This window comes from Acipenser ruthenus, chromosome 7 (genome assembly GCF_902713425.1).
Source record: "Acipenser ruthenus chromosome 7, fAciRut3.2 maternal haplotype, whole genome shotgun sequence".
NCBI classification, from domain to species: Eukaryota; Metazoa; Chordata; class Actinopteri; order Acipenseriformes; family Acipenseridae; genus Acipenser; species Acipenser ruthenus.
The window spans coordinates 22,838,051-22,853,574 of NC_081195.1; the positions used below are offsets into that span (position 1 = coordinate 22,838,051).

The following is a 15,524-nucleotide window of genomic DNA, read 5'->3' on the forward strand; positions in this document are numbered from 1 at the left end:
GCAGATTCAAATATTTCTCTGAATGTTTCTAGCAGAAATTTGGCAGGCTCTCTATTGAGATTTCATACGGAAATCTCATTTGTATTTTACTTTAGCACCTGTTTTTGCTGTAATATAGTGTAAAATAAAACAATATTTGGAATCTAAAGTGGGGAATCTAGTGAAGGCCGTGTCATATAGATGTCATAATTTGAGTTTGTCATCCAATTGTGATGTCACACCATTCTAACACCATGGATACAGCTTAACATAAATATCAATGCTGGTAGGGGTCCGATGACAACATCAGATGACATCATGGCCGGTACACGCTCTTCTTTACTGTAAAGAAGTTTCACTTTTGCTTCTTACATTGCAAACACTGTTGTACAGTGGGGCACCAATGATGAAATGTCGATATTCTCCACCTGGTGGAGTTGGAGTCCTGCTGTTCTGTTTCGGACACGCCCCCCCTCCAGGTGTAGTCCTGACTGACCACGCCCCCATAGGTGTAGTCCTGACTGACCACGCCCCCACAGATGTAGTTCTGACTGTGGTCCCGCCCCCTCACCTGAATCGCAGGTGCAGCAGGGAGGGAGGAGGGGGAGAGGGAGGGAGGGGGGTAAATGTGGCTTGCTATTAGAAAATTGAAAGTAGGAGCCTTAGTTATTACAAATTCTATGCCAGTATTGTATGCAGCAAAATCAACAGCCGGTAAAAAAAAAATAATAATAAAAAAATAAAAAAATCATACTTGTAATAACCTGTCAAAATTATTATATATAATACAATACGAATTGAATCATCATCAACTCTTTTGTGATAGGTACAATATTTTCTAGTTAGATTATGCTGTTTAATCGCAGTTTATATATCTGTCTGAGTGCAGGGTCGTCATATGAAATCCTTGACTGATCCAGGCTTGTTTCATGGTAAGTGGAGAGTTTATTTTCTCTTACAGATTATTGTGCATTATTAGATTGCAGTATTTTGTAATTAAGATACCATTTAAATACAATTTCTGCATGACAACGTCATATTGTTAGGCTACATACAGACATAGGTGCACGCATACTTCACACAGAAAGCCTGTGTAATTACTGAGGATATACATTTACACACCCACGTGATTCGTGCATTATAATGTGCGCTTTATTAAAATATACTGGTGACGGAATGCGCTCTGAAAACACAGACATGGTCATTCCAGAATGGGCAGTAAATACATTCTAACTGGATCTGGAATAGAAACCTGTGTTTATTTTTCACATGCACTTTGATATTTCACATGCAATCAGTCATTTATGAAATGTAATATTTAGCTTAAAAAAACAAAACAACTGCAGACAAAAATAACCATAGCAGAAAAGTTGCATATATGATTTCTGTCTAAGATTTTGCAGTCTATATGTGGTGCAATGTGAATGGGATCATCCAAGCTGTTTCCTATTGTGAACGGTACCTAATCCGAACACGTTATTTCTTATTTCATTTTCAGAAACGAATGCATCGTGCAGCGCAGGATCCTGTCTATTATGGGAGGATGTGAAATCGGTGACTGATTGAAGCTTGTTTCATGGTAAGCGGGGAGCTTACTTTCTCTTACAGATTACTGTGCATTATTAGATTGCATTGCCGCCTTCATGTTTGCGTTTCATTTTGTTTTATTCTTAACGATTTAATATGTCTTTTACCACACATATTATCATGTGCATGACTATTACCAGCATTCAAACGGTACATTTTGGACTATTGACCAGACTTGTGAGATACACATATCTCTGGGAAATCAGTATTAGGATATCAATATATTTGCGTAAAGTTATATATGCATTCGAAACATAAAATCATTGCCTAAATATATCATGGATATATTCATTTTAATAAAAGAAAAACAACAGTTAAGTTTGTTCCCACAAAGTAATGTAGAAACGCTTTTGCGATAGACATACACAGTACTGTATTACCTCAGACATGGTCATTTCAGAATAGCTAGTTCTGTATGGGCACACAATGTATTCTAACGGCATATGTAATTTAATTACGATGCATTACATGTTAAAGATAGATAAGGATGTGTTGACATTTTGCCCTGCTGTCATTTATGAGAAGAAAAATGCAGTACAGAAGTGGATGCGACTTATCCCGGGTATTCTATAAGGAAGATAGTCGTTCTTATTTATGCATATTTTGTCAATTCTGTTTGAGACTTTGCAGACAATACTATATATGCATTTACATCCTTCGGTGTCAGAGCAGTGTCACTGTTTTGTATGTTGCCACGCTGCTTATTCTTTTGTTTGTTAATTGTTATTATTGCTACTTTTTCAGAGAAGCCGTCCGACTTCTGATACACTTTTCCTCGGCAACTTTGCAGTTCCTGCCTTCCTTGAGAATCCCTGGAGGTTGAAGCAAGGAGATGGAGTCCGTGACTTGTTGGCAAGTTGTCGTTTTTTTCAGGTTGATACATTTACATGTTTTGCATTTACAGTCATGTTACGTGCCTGTGTTAACCCAGGAATGTGCAGTAGTTTATTTCTATGTACTGAGTTGTTGAATTGTGATCGCTATTTACCTGCTTGATTGTGTGTATGCTTAACGTCTTGGATTCATTGTGTAATAAAAGTTGTATTGTTTATTGATGTGTCTTTCCATCGTTTTCCACTAGGTCCATGTTGTCTGATAAGTTGTTTGGTGCGGCAACCTTGCTGAGACCAGTGGCGAATACAGTATCTAACAAACGATGCCATGGAGATTCGTTTTTTCAGCTTGCGCAACTGGCAAGGGGTACTCCGTTTCATTTTTTTTGTTGGATACTGCAGAGGCCACCCCCTTTTTGTGTCGGTGCAAATTTTCCCGCCAAAAAACAGAGAGAGAGAGAGAGAGAGAGAGAGAGAGAGAGACAGAGAGAGAGAGAGAGACAGAGAGAGAGAGAGAGAGAGAGAGAGAGAGAGAGAGAGAGAGAGAGAGATCCCCTATATATATATATACACTCACTCACTCACAAACACAAACACAAACACAAACACAAACACTCTCACTCTCACTCTCACTCTCACTCTCACTCTCACTCTCACTCTCACTCTCACTCTCACTCTCACTCTCACTCTGTTTTTTGGCGGGAAAATTTTCGCCAGCACAACCAAGGGTAGCATCGACAGTATCCAGCAAACCCTGAAATAGCGTTTCCCATTGCGTGGTTTGTTAGATACGGGCTGCACGTGCACAGAGGAAGATTTTTCTTGCCTTGCCAAAAACGTCACCAAACACCAGTACATCATCCGTGACGTCAAGAAACAAGGCATACTAAAAGAAAAAAAAACACATTTATTGAATCAATTGATAGAAACATACACGGAAACAAATTCGGCATACTGTAAATGTAACACTTGCAAACGTTAGCAACAACAGCGTGTCATTACAATTACACAAATACTGCTGTAGCAATTATGTTGCGTTTACTAGAATATGAACCAACGTCAACAGGATTATAAAATATACAAATATTGTTTAAAATCATCATCGTTTTCCTGAAATAAACAAACAAAACACAATGAGACACACAATGAACTTGAACTTGAACTATGTAACACAATTTTTGTTCCTGGGTAGTAAGTGTTATTTCCTAATTGCTTATGCCTCAAAAGTATAGAAAATGGCTATTATTCCCCACAAACTTTGCTTTTGTGACCAGGAGTGATATTTTGAAATTTACCTATTTCCAATGAGAAAACGGGCGGATTTGTGTCTTTTCGTTCACATAAAGTCAGAAAAAAACAACATATGAATCCAAATTAACATGTATTTATACTAAAGTAATACAAAAATGACTACAAAAGATTTAGAAGTGAGTAGTTTTTCGAGATTTACGATTATACTGTAAATCACTTTCACGAATCAGCCTCCAAATGTAGTCTCCGTGCTGCTCCATAATGGTAACAAGTACCCGTCTCTTCCCCTGGCTCACTCGATGCACCTCAAAGAGGATTACAACAGCATCAAGACCTTGCTGGACGCCTTGAAGTATGATGAGTACGGCTGGGACCGCCGGAAGGTGCTGATACCACCACTGCACATCAAATTGGGCCTTATGAAACACTTTGTCAGAGTTCTAGATAAGGAGTCGGCAGCCTTCAAGTACCTTCAAGACTTCTTCCCTAAGCTGTCTGAGGCAAAGGTCAAAGCCGGTGTCTTCGTCGGACCACAGATAAAGAAGATTCTGGAGTGCAATGAATTCCCCAAGAAGCTCACTAGTAAGGAGAAAGCGGCTTGGAACAGCTTTGTCGCAGTGGTTCGGGGCTTCCTGGGCAATCACAAGGCCGAAAACTATGTGGAGCTGGTTGAGACTCTGCTGAAGAACTACGGCACAATGGGCTGTAGGATGTCCCTCAAAGTCCATATCCTTGATGCTCATCTTGATAAATTCAAGGAGAACATGGGAGCGTCCTCGGAGGAGCAAGGCGAGCGCTTCCACCAGGATATACTGGACTTTGAACGCCGCTACCAAGGACAGTATAACGAGAACATGATGGGAGACTACATTTGGGGGCTGATTCGTGAAAGTGATTTACAGTATAATCGTAAATCTCAAAAAACTACTCACTTCTAAATCTTTTGTAGTCATTTTTGTATTACTTTAGTATAAATACATGTTAATTTGGATTCATATGTTGTTTTTTTCTGACTTTATGTGAACGAAAAGACACAAATCCGCCCGTTTTCTCATTGGAAATAGGTAAATTTCAAAATATCACTGTCCTGGTCACAAAAGCAAAGTTTGTGGGGAATAATAGCCATTTTCTATACTTTTGAGGCATAAGCAATTAGGAAATAACACTTACTACCCAGGAACCAAAAAAAAAAAAAAAAAATTGTTACACAGTGGTATTACCCAAAACGTGTTGAGCCTTTGGTTTACATGTGTTCTATCATTTCTGTGCCGCTGCATTTGTGCGTGCTATCTTGAGTTCCAAAGGAAAAGTTAAAAGCAAATAAACTAAGTCGTTCAGTATTTTGCACAGTCAAATGTTGCTGCAGTTTTTTGTATTGTTTTTTTTACAGTACACTTAAAAAAAAAACATAATTGGACAGCGTGGGTAATTTGATGTTGTCTATTCAGTGAGCGATCTCACATGGTGGAGTACACTGGTGAAGTTAGGTTGACATTGGATATTCGCGCATTCACCGCATTAGGACCTATAGCTCAAATAAAATCTCCTATACAAACTCACAAAAAAATGCTATTTCACCATTAACATATTGGTGCTAATGCGTCATAATTTTTTATAGATGTCATAATTTGAGTTTGTCATCCAATTGTGATGTCACACCATTCTAACACCATGGATACAGCTTAACATAAATATCAATGCTGGTAGGGGTCCGATGACAACATCAGATGACATCATGGCCGGTACACGCTCTTCTTTACTGTAAAGAAGTTTCACTTTTGCTTCTTACATTGCAAACACTGTTGTACAGTGGGGCACCAATGATGAAATGTCGATATTCTCCACCTGGTGGAGTTGGAGTCCTGCTGTTCTGTTTCGGACACGCCCCCCCTCCAGGTGTAGTCCTGACTGACCACGCCCCCATAGGTGTAGTCCTGACTGACCACGCCCCCACAGATGTAGTTCTGACTGTGGTCCCGCCCCCTCACCTGAATCGCAGGTGCAGCAGGGAGGGAGGAGGGGGAGAGGGAGGGAGGGGGGTAAATGTGGCTTGCTATTAGAAAATTGAAAGTAGGAGCCTTAGTTATTACAAATTCTATGCCAGTATTGTATGCAGCAAAATCAACAGCCGGTAAAAAAAAAATAATAATAAAAAAATAAAAAAATCATACTTGTAATAACCTGTCAAAATTATTATATATAATACAATACGAATTGAATCATCATCAACTCTTTTGTGATAGGTACAATATTTTCTAGTTAGATTATGCTGTTTAATCGCAGTTTATATATCTGTCTGAGTGCAGGGTCGTCATATGAAATCCTTGACTGATCCAGGCTTGTTTCATGGTAAGTGGAGAGTTTATTTTCTCTTACAGATTATTGTGCATTATTAGATTGCAGTATTTTGTAATTAAGATACCATTTAAATACAATTTCTGCATGACAACGTCATATTGTTAGGCTACATACAGACATAGGTGCACGCATACTTCACACAGAAAGCCTGTGTAATTACTGAGGATATACATTTACACACCCACGTGATTCGTGCATTATAATGTGCGCTTTATTAAAATATACTGGTGACGGAATGCGCTCTGAAAACACAGACATGGTCATTCCAGAATGGGCAGTAAATACATTCTAACTGGATCTGGAATAGAAACCTGTGTTTATTTTTCACATGCACTTTGATATTTCACATGCAATCAGTCATTTATGAAATGTAATATTTAGCTTAAAAAAACAAAACAACTGCAGACAAAAATAACCATAGCAGAAAAGTTGCATATATGATTTCTGTCTAAGATTTTGCAGTCTATATGTGGTGCAATGTGAATGGGATCATCCAAGCTGTTTCCTATTGTGAACGGTACCTAATCCGAACACGTTATTTCTTATTTCATTTTCAGAAACGAATGCATCGTGCAGCGCAGGATCCTGTCTATTATGGGAGGATGTGAAATCGGTGACTGATTGAAGCTTGTTTCATGGTAAGCGGGGAGCTTACTTTCTCTTACAGATTACTGTGCATTATTAGATTGCATTGCCGCCTTCATGTTTGCGTTTCATTTTGTTTTATTCTTAACGATTTAATATGTCTTTTACCACACATATTATCATGTGCATGACTATTACCAGCATTCAAACGGTACATTTTGGACTATTGACCAGACTTGTGAGATACACATATCTCTGGGAAATCAGTATTAGGATATCAATATATTTGCGTAAAGTTATATATGCATTCGAAACATAAAATCATTGCCTAAATATATCATGGATATATTCATTTTAATAAAAGAAAAACAACAGTTAAGTTTGTTCCCACAAAGTAATGTAGAAACGCTTTTGCGATAGACATACACAGTACTGTATTACCTCAGACATGGTCATTTCAGAATAGCTAGTTCTGTATGGGCACACAATGTATTCTAACGGCATATGTAATTTAATTACGATGCATTACATGTTAAAGATAGATAAGGATGTGTTGACATTTTGCCCTGCTGTCATTTATGAGAAGAAAAATGCAGTACAGAAGTGGATGCGACTTATCCCGGGTATTCTATAAGGAAGATAGTCGTTCTTATTTATGCATATTTTGTCAATTCTGTTTGAGACTTTGCAGACAATACTATATATGCATTTACATCCTTCGGTGTCAGAGCAGTGTCACTGTTTTGTATGTTGCCACGCTGCTTATTCTTTTGTTTGTTAATTGTTATTATTGCTACTTTTTCAGAGAAGCCGTCCGACTTCTGATACACTTTTCCTCGGCAACTTTGCAGTTCCTGCCTTCCTTGAGAATCCCTGGAGGTTGAAGCAAGGAGATGGAGTCCGTGACTTGTTGGCAAGTTGTCGTTTTTTTCAGGTTGATACATTTACATGTTTTGCATTTACAGTCATGTTACGTGCCTGTGTTAACCCAGGAATGTGCAGTAGTTTATTTCTATGTACTGAGTTGTTGAATTGTGATCGCTATTTACCTGCTTGATTGTGTGTATGCTTAACGTCTTGGATTCATTGTGTAATAAAAGTTGTATTGTTTATTGATGTGTCTTTCCATCGTTTTCCACTAGGTCCATGTTGTCTGATAAGTTGTTTGGTGCGGCAACCTTGCTGAGACCAGTGGCGAATACAGTATCTAACAAACGATGCCATGGAGATTCGTTTTTTCAGCTTGCGCAACTGGCAAGGGGTACTCCGTTTCATTTTTTTTGTTGGATACTGCAGAGGCCACCCCCTTTTTGTGTCGGTGCAAATTTTCCCGCCAAAAAACAGAGAGAGAGAGAGAGAGAGAGAGAGAGAGAGAGAGACAGAGAGAGAGAGAGAGAGAGAGAGAGAGAGAGAGAGAGAGAGAGAGAGAGAGAGATCCCCTATATATATATATACACTCACTCACTCACAAACACAAACACAAACACAAACACAAACACAAACACTCACACTCTCACTCTCACTCTCACTCTCACTCTCACTCTCACTCTCACTCTCACTCTCACTCTCACTCTCACTCTCACTCTGTTTTTTGGCGGGAAAATTTTCGCCAGCACAACCAAGGGTAGCATCGACAGTATCCAGCAAACCCTGAAATAGCGTTTCCCATTGCGTGGTTTGTTAGATACGGGCTGCACGTGCACAGAGGAAGATTTTTCTTGCCTTGCCAAAAACGTCACCAAACACCAGTACATCATCCGTGACGTCAAGAAACAAGGCATACTAAAAGAAAAAAAAACACATTTATTGAATCAATTGATAGAAACATACACGGAAACAAATTCGGCATACTGTAAATGTAACACTTGCAAACGTTAGCAACAACAGCGTGTCATTACAATTACACAAATACTGCTGTAGCAATTATGTTGCGTTTACTAGAATATGAACCAACGTCAACAGGATTATAAAATATACAAATATTGTTTAAAATCATCATCGTTTTCCTGAAATAAACAAACAAAACACAATGAGACACACAATGAACTTGAACTTGAACTATGTAACACAATTTTTGTTCCTGGGTAGTAAGTGTTATTTCCTAATTGCTTATGCCTCAAAAGTATAGAAAATGGCTATTATTCCCCACAAACTTTGCTTTTGTGACCAGGAGTGATATTTTGAAATTTACCTATTTCCAATGAGAAAACGGGCGGATTTGTGTCTTTTCGTTCACATAAAGTCAGAAAAAAACAACATATGAATCCAAATTAACATGTATTTATACTAAAGTAATACAAAAATGACTACAAAAGATTTAGAAGTGAGTAGTTTTTCGAGATTTACGATTATACTGTAAATCACTTTCACGAATCAGCCTCCAAATGTAGTCTCCGTGCTGCTCCATAATGGTAACAAGTACCCGTCTCTTCCCCTGGCTCACTCGATGCACCTCAAAGAGGATTACAACAGCATCAAGACCTTGCTGGACGCCTTGAAGTATGATGAGTACGGCTGGGACCGCCGGAAGGTGCTGATACCACCACTGCACATCAAATTGGGCCTTATGAAACACTTTGTCAGAGTTCTAGATAAGGAGTCGGCAGCCTTCAAGTACCTTCAAGACTTCTTCCCTAAGCTGTCTGAGGCAAAGGTCAAAGCCGGTGTCTTCGTCGGACCACAGATAAAGAAGATTCTGGAGTGCAATGAATTCCCCAAGAAGCTCACTAGTAAGGAGAAAGCGGCTTGGAACAGCTTTGTCGCAGTGGTTCGGGGCTTCCTGGGCAATCACAAGGCCGAAAACTATGTGGAGCTGGTTGAGACTCTGCTGAAGAACTACGGCACAATGGGCTGTAGGATGTCCCTCAAAGTCCATATCCTTGATGCTCATCTTGATAAATTCAAGGAGAACATGGGAGCGTCCTCGGAGGAGCAAGGCGAGCGCTTCCACCAGGATATACTGGACTTTGAACGCCGCTACCAAGGACAGTATAACGAGAACATGATGGGAGACTACATTTGGGGGCTGATTCGTGAAAGTGATTTACAGTATAATCGTAAATCTCAAAAAACTACTCACTTCTAAATCTTTTGTAGTCATTTTTGTATTACTTTAGTATAAATACATGTTAATTTGGATTCATATGTTGTTTTTTTCTGACTTTATGTGAACGAAAAGACACAAATCCGCCCGTTTTCTCATTGGAAATAGGTAAATTTCAAAATATCACTGTCCTGGTCACAAAAGCAAAGTTTGTGGGGAATAATAGCCATTTTCTATACTTTTGAGGCATAAGCAATTAGGAAATAACACTTACTACCCAGGAACCAAAAAAAAAAAAAAAAAATTGTTACACAGTGGTATTACCCAAAACGTGTTGAGCCTTTGGTTTACATGTGTTCTATCATTTCTGTGCCGCTGCATTTGTGCGTGCTATCTTGAGTTCCAAAGGAAAAGTTAAAAGCAAATAAACTAAGTCGTTCAGTATTTTGCACAGTCAAATGTTGCTGCAGTTTTTTGTATTGTTTTTTTTACAGTACACTTAAAAAAAAAACATAATTGGACAGCGTGGGTAATTTGATGTTGTCTATTCAGTGAGCGATCTCACATGGTGGAGTACACTGGTGAAGTTAGGTTGACATTGGATATTCGCGCATTCACCGCATTAGGACCTATAGCTCAAATAAAATCTCCTATACAAACTCACAAAAAAATGCTATTTCACCATTAACATATTGGTGCTAATGCGTCATAATTTTTTATAGATGTCATAATTTGAGTTTGTCATCCAATTGTGATGTCACACCATTCTAACACCATGGATACAGCTTAACATAAATATCAATGCTGGTAGGGGTCCGATGACAACATCAGATGACATCATGGCCGGTACACGCTCTTCTTTACTGTAAAGAAGTTTCACTTTTGCTTCTTACATTGCAAACACTGTTGTACAGTGGGGCACCAATGATGAAATGTCGATATTCTCCACCTGGTGGAGTTGGAGTCCTGCTGTTCTGTTTCGGACACGCCCCCCCTCCAGGTGTAGTCCTGACTGACCACGCCCCCATAGGTGTAGTCCTGACTGACCACGCCCCCACAGATGTAGTTCTGACTGTGGTCCCGCCCCCTCACCTGAATCGCAGGTGCAGCAGGGAGGGAGGAGGGGGAGAGGGAGGGAGGGGGGTAAATGTGGCTTGCTATTAGAAAATTGAAAGTAGGAGCCTTAGTTATTACAAATTCTATGCCAGTATTGTATGCAGCAAAATCAACAGCCGGTAAAAAAAAAATAATAATAAAAAAATAAAAAAATCATACTTGTAATAACCTGTCAAAATTATTATATATAATACAATACGAATTGAATCATCATCAACTCTTTTGTGATAGGTACAATATTTTCTAGTTAGATTATGCTGTTTAATCGCAGTTTATATATCTGTCTGAGTGCAGGGTCGTCATATGAAATCCTTGACTGATCCAGGCTTGTTTCATGGTAAGTGGAGAGTTTATTTTCTCTTACAGATTATTGTGCATTATTAGATTGCAGTATTTTGTAATTAAGATACCATTTAAATACAATTTCTGCATGACAACGTCATATTGTTAGGCTACATACAGACATAGGTGCACGCATACTTCACACAGAAAGCCTGTGTAATTACTGAGGATATACATTTACACACCCACGTGATTCGTGCATTATAATGTGCGCTTTATTAAAATATACTGGTGACGGAATGCGCTCTGAAAACACAGACATGGTCATTCCAGAATGGGCAGTAAATACATTCTAACTGGATCTGGAATAGAAACCTGTGTTTATTTTTCACATGCACTTTGATATTTCACATGCAATCAGTCATTTATGAAATGTAATATTTAGCTTAAAAAAACAAAACAACTGCAGACAAAAATAACCATAGCAGAAAAGTTGCATATATGATTTCTGTCTAAGATTTTGCAGTCTATATGTGGTGCAATGTGAATGGGATCATCCAAGCTGTTTCCTATTGTGAACGGTACCTAATCCGAACACGTTATTTCTTATTTCATTTTCAGAAACGAATGCATCGTGCAGCGCAGGATCCTGTCTATTATGGGAGGATGTGAAATCGGTGACTGATTGAAGCTTGTTTCATGGTAAGCGGGGAGCTTACTTTCTCTTACAGATTACTGTGCATTATTAGATTGCATTGCCGCCTTCATGTTTGCGTTTCATTTTGTTTTATTCTTAACGATTTAATATGTCTTTTACCACACATATTATCATGTGCATGACTATTACCAGCATTCAAACGGTACATTTTGGACTATTGACCAGACTTGTGAGATACACATATCTCTGGGAAATCAGTATTAGGATATCAATATATTTGCGTAAAGTTATATATGCATTCGAAACATAAAATCATTGCCTAAATATATCATGGATATATTCATTTTAATAAAAGAAAAACAACAGTTAAGTTTGTTCCCACAAAGTAATGTAGAAACGCTTTTGCGATAGACATACACAGTACTGTATTACCTCAGACATGGTCATTTCAGAATAGCTAGTTCTGTATGGGCACACAATGTATTCTAACGGCATATGTAATTTAATTACGATGCATTACATGTTAAAGATAGATAAGGATGTGTTGACATTTTGCCCTGCTGTCATTTATGAGAAGAAAAATGCAGTACAGAAGTGGATGCGACTTATCCCGGGTATTCTATAAGGAAGATAGTCGTTCTTATTTATGCATATTTTGTCAATTCTGTTTGAGACTTTGCAGACAATACTATATATGCATTTACATCCTTCGGTGTCAGAGCAGTGTCACTGTTTTGTATGTTGCCACGCTGCTTATTCTTTTGTTTGTTAATTGTTATTATTGCTACTTTTTCAGAGAAGCCGTCCGACTTCTGATACACTTTTCCTCGGCAACTTTGCAGTTCCTGCCTTCCTTGAGAATCCCTGGAGGTTGAAGCAAGGAGATGGAGTCCGTGACTTGTTGGCAAGTTGTCGTTTTTTTCAGGTTGATACATTTACATGTTTTGCATTTACAGTCATGTTACGTGCCTGTGTTAACCCAGGAATGTGCAGTAGTTTATTTCTATGTACTGAGTTGTTGAATTGTGATCGCTATTTACCTGCTTGATTGTGTGTATGCTTAACGTCTTGGATTCATTGTGTAATAAAAGTTGTATTGTTTATTGATGTGTCTTTCCATCGTTTTCCACTAGGTCCATGTTGTCTGATAAGTTGTTTGGTGCGGCAACCTTGCTGAGACCAGTGGCGAATACAGTATCTAACAAACGATGCCATGGAGATTCGTTTTTTCAGCTTGCGCAACTGGCAAGGGGTACTCCGTTTCATTTTTTTTGTTGGATACTGCAGAGGCCACCCCCTTTTTGTGTCGGTGCAAATTTTCCCGCCAAAAAACAGAGAGAGAGAGAGAGAGAGAGAGAGAGAGAGAGAGACAGAGAGAGAGAGAGAGAGAGAGAGAGAGAGAGAGAGAGAGAGAGAGAGAGAGAGAGAGATCCCCTATATATATATATACACTCACTCACTCACAAACACAAACACAAACACAAACACAAACACTCACACTCTCACTCTCACTCTCACTCTCACTCTCACTCTCACTCTCACTCTCACTCTCACTCTCACTCTCACTCTCACTCTGTTTTTTGGCGGGAAAATTTTCGCCAGCACAACCAAGGGTAGCATCGACAGTATCCAGCAAACCCTGAAATAGCGTTTCCCATTGCGTGGTTTGTTAGATACGGGCTGCACGTGCACAGAGGAAGATTTTTCTTGCCTTGCCAAAAACGTCACCAAACACCAGTACATCATCCGTGACGTCAAGAAACAAGGCATACTAAAAGAAAAAAAAACACATTTATTGAATCAATTGATAGAAACATACACGGAAACAAATTCGGCATACTGTAAATGTAACACTTGCAAACGTTAGCAACAACAGCGTGTCATTACAATTACACAAATACTGCTGTAGCAATTATGTTGCGTTTACTAGAATATGAACCAACGTCAACAGGATTATAAAATATACAAATATTGTTTAAAATCATCATCGTTTTCCTGAAATAAACAAACAAAACACAATGAGACACACAATGAACTTGAACTTGAACTATGTAACACAATTTTTGTTCCTGGGTAGTAAGTGTTATTTCCTAATTGCTTATGCCTCAAAAGTATAGAAAATGGCTATTATTCCCCACAAACTTTGCTTTTGTGACCAGGAGTGATATTTTGAAATTTACCTATTTCCAATGAGAAAACGGGCGGATTTGTGTCTTTTCGTTCACATAAAGTCAGAAAAAAACAACATATGAATCCAAATTAACATGTATTTATACTAAAGTAATACAAAAATGACTACAAAAGATTTAGAAGTGAGTAGTTTTTCGAGATTTACGATTATACTGTAAATCACTTTCACGAATCAGCCTCCAAATGTAGTCTCCGTGCTGCTCCATAATGGTAACAAGTACCCGTCTCTTCCCCTGGCTCACTCGATGCACCTCAAAGAGGATTACAACAGCATCAAGACCTTGCTGGACGCCTTGAAGTATGATGAGTACGGCTGGGACCGCCGGAAGGTGCTGATACCACCACTGCACATCAAATTGGGCCTTATGAAACACTTTGTCAGAGTTCTAGATAAGGAGTCGGCAGCCTTCAAGTACCTTCAAGACTTCTTCCCTAAGCTGTCTGAGGCAAAGGTCAAAGCCGGTGTCTTCGTCGGACCACAGATAAAGAAGATTCTGGAGTGCAATGAATTCCCCAAGAAGCTCACTAGTAAGGAGAAAGCGGCTTGGAACAGCTTTGTCGCAGTGGTTCGGGGCTTCCTGGGCAATCACAAGGCCGAAAACTATGTGGAGCTGGTTGAGACTCTGCTGAAGAACTACGGCACAATGGGCTGTAGGATGTCCCTCAAAGTCCATATCCTTGATGCTCATCTTGATAAATTCAAGGAGAACATGGGAGCGTCCTCGGAGGAGCAAGGCGAGCGCTTCCACCAGGATATACTGGACTTTGAACGCCGCTACCAAGGACAGTATAACGAGAACATGATGGGAGACTACATTTGGGGGCTGATTCGTGAAAGTGATTTACAGTATAATCGTAAATCTCAAAAAACTACTCACTTCTAAATCTTTTGTAGTCATTTTTGTATTACTTTAGTATAAATACATGTTAATTTGGATTCATATGTTGTTTTTTTCTGACTTTATGTGAACGAAAAGACACAAATCCGCCCGTTTTCTCATTGGAAATAGGTAAATTTCAAAATATCACTGTCCTGGTCACAAAAGCAAAGTTTGTGGGGAATAATAGCCATTTTCTATACTTTTGAGGCATAAGCAATTAGGAAATAACACTTACTACCCAGGAACCAAAAAAAAAAAAAAAAAATTGTTACACAGTGGTATTACCCAAAACGTGTTGAGCCTTTGGTTTACATGTGTTCTATCATTTCTGTGCCGCTGCATTTGTGCGTGCTATCTTGAGTTCCAAAGGAAAAGTTAAAAGCAAATAAACTAAGTCGTTCAGTATTTTGCACAGTCAAATGTTGCTGCAGTTTTTTGTATTGTTTTTTTTACAGTACACTTAAAAAAAAAACATAATTGGACAGCGTGGGTAATTTGATGTTGTCTATTCAGTGAGCGATCTCACATGGTGGAGTACACTGGTGAAGTTAGGTTGACATTGGATATTCGCGCATTCACCGCATTAGGACCTATAGCTCAAATAAAATCTCCTATACAAACTCACAAAAAAATGCTATTTCACCATTAACATATTGGTGCTAATGCGTAAATTAAGTCACATCTCATTGATTTGCGAGCTATTCGCCAACGTTATGAACACGCAAAATACGCATGTCATTCTCATTTTAACACGCGTCTGA

At 38.8% G+C, this 15,524-nt stretch overlaps 3 long non-coding RNA genes across 3 annotated transcripts; all 3 read left to right on the forward strand.

Annotated features, from left to right (window-relative positions):
- The first annotated feature begins 1,484 nt into the window (after positions 1-1,484).
- LOC131737463 (uncharacterized) lies at positions 1,485-2,617 on the forward strand. Its single transcript, XR_009329084.1, has 2 exons — positions 1,485-1,558; positions 2,311-2,617. It is a non-coding gene; the product is annotated as an uncharacterized LOC131737463 (long non-coding RNA).
- A 3,955-nt stretch (positions 2,618-6,572) lies between these two features.
- LOC131737464 (uncharacterized) lies at positions 6,573-7,705 on the forward strand. Its single transcript, XR_009329085.1, has 2 exons — positions 6,573-6,646; positions 7,399-7,705. It is a non-coding gene; the product is annotated as an uncharacterized LOC131737464 (long non-coding RNA).
- Positions 7,706-11,662: 3,957 nt separating this feature from the next.
- On the forward strand, positions 11,663-12,795 carry LOC131737465 (uncharacterized). Its single transcript, XR_009329086.1, has 2 exons — positions 11,663-11,736; positions 12,489-12,795. It is a non-coding gene; the product is annotated as an uncharacterized LOC131737465 (long non-coding RNA).
- The last annotated feature ends 2,729 nt before the right edge of the window (positions 12,796-15,524 follow it).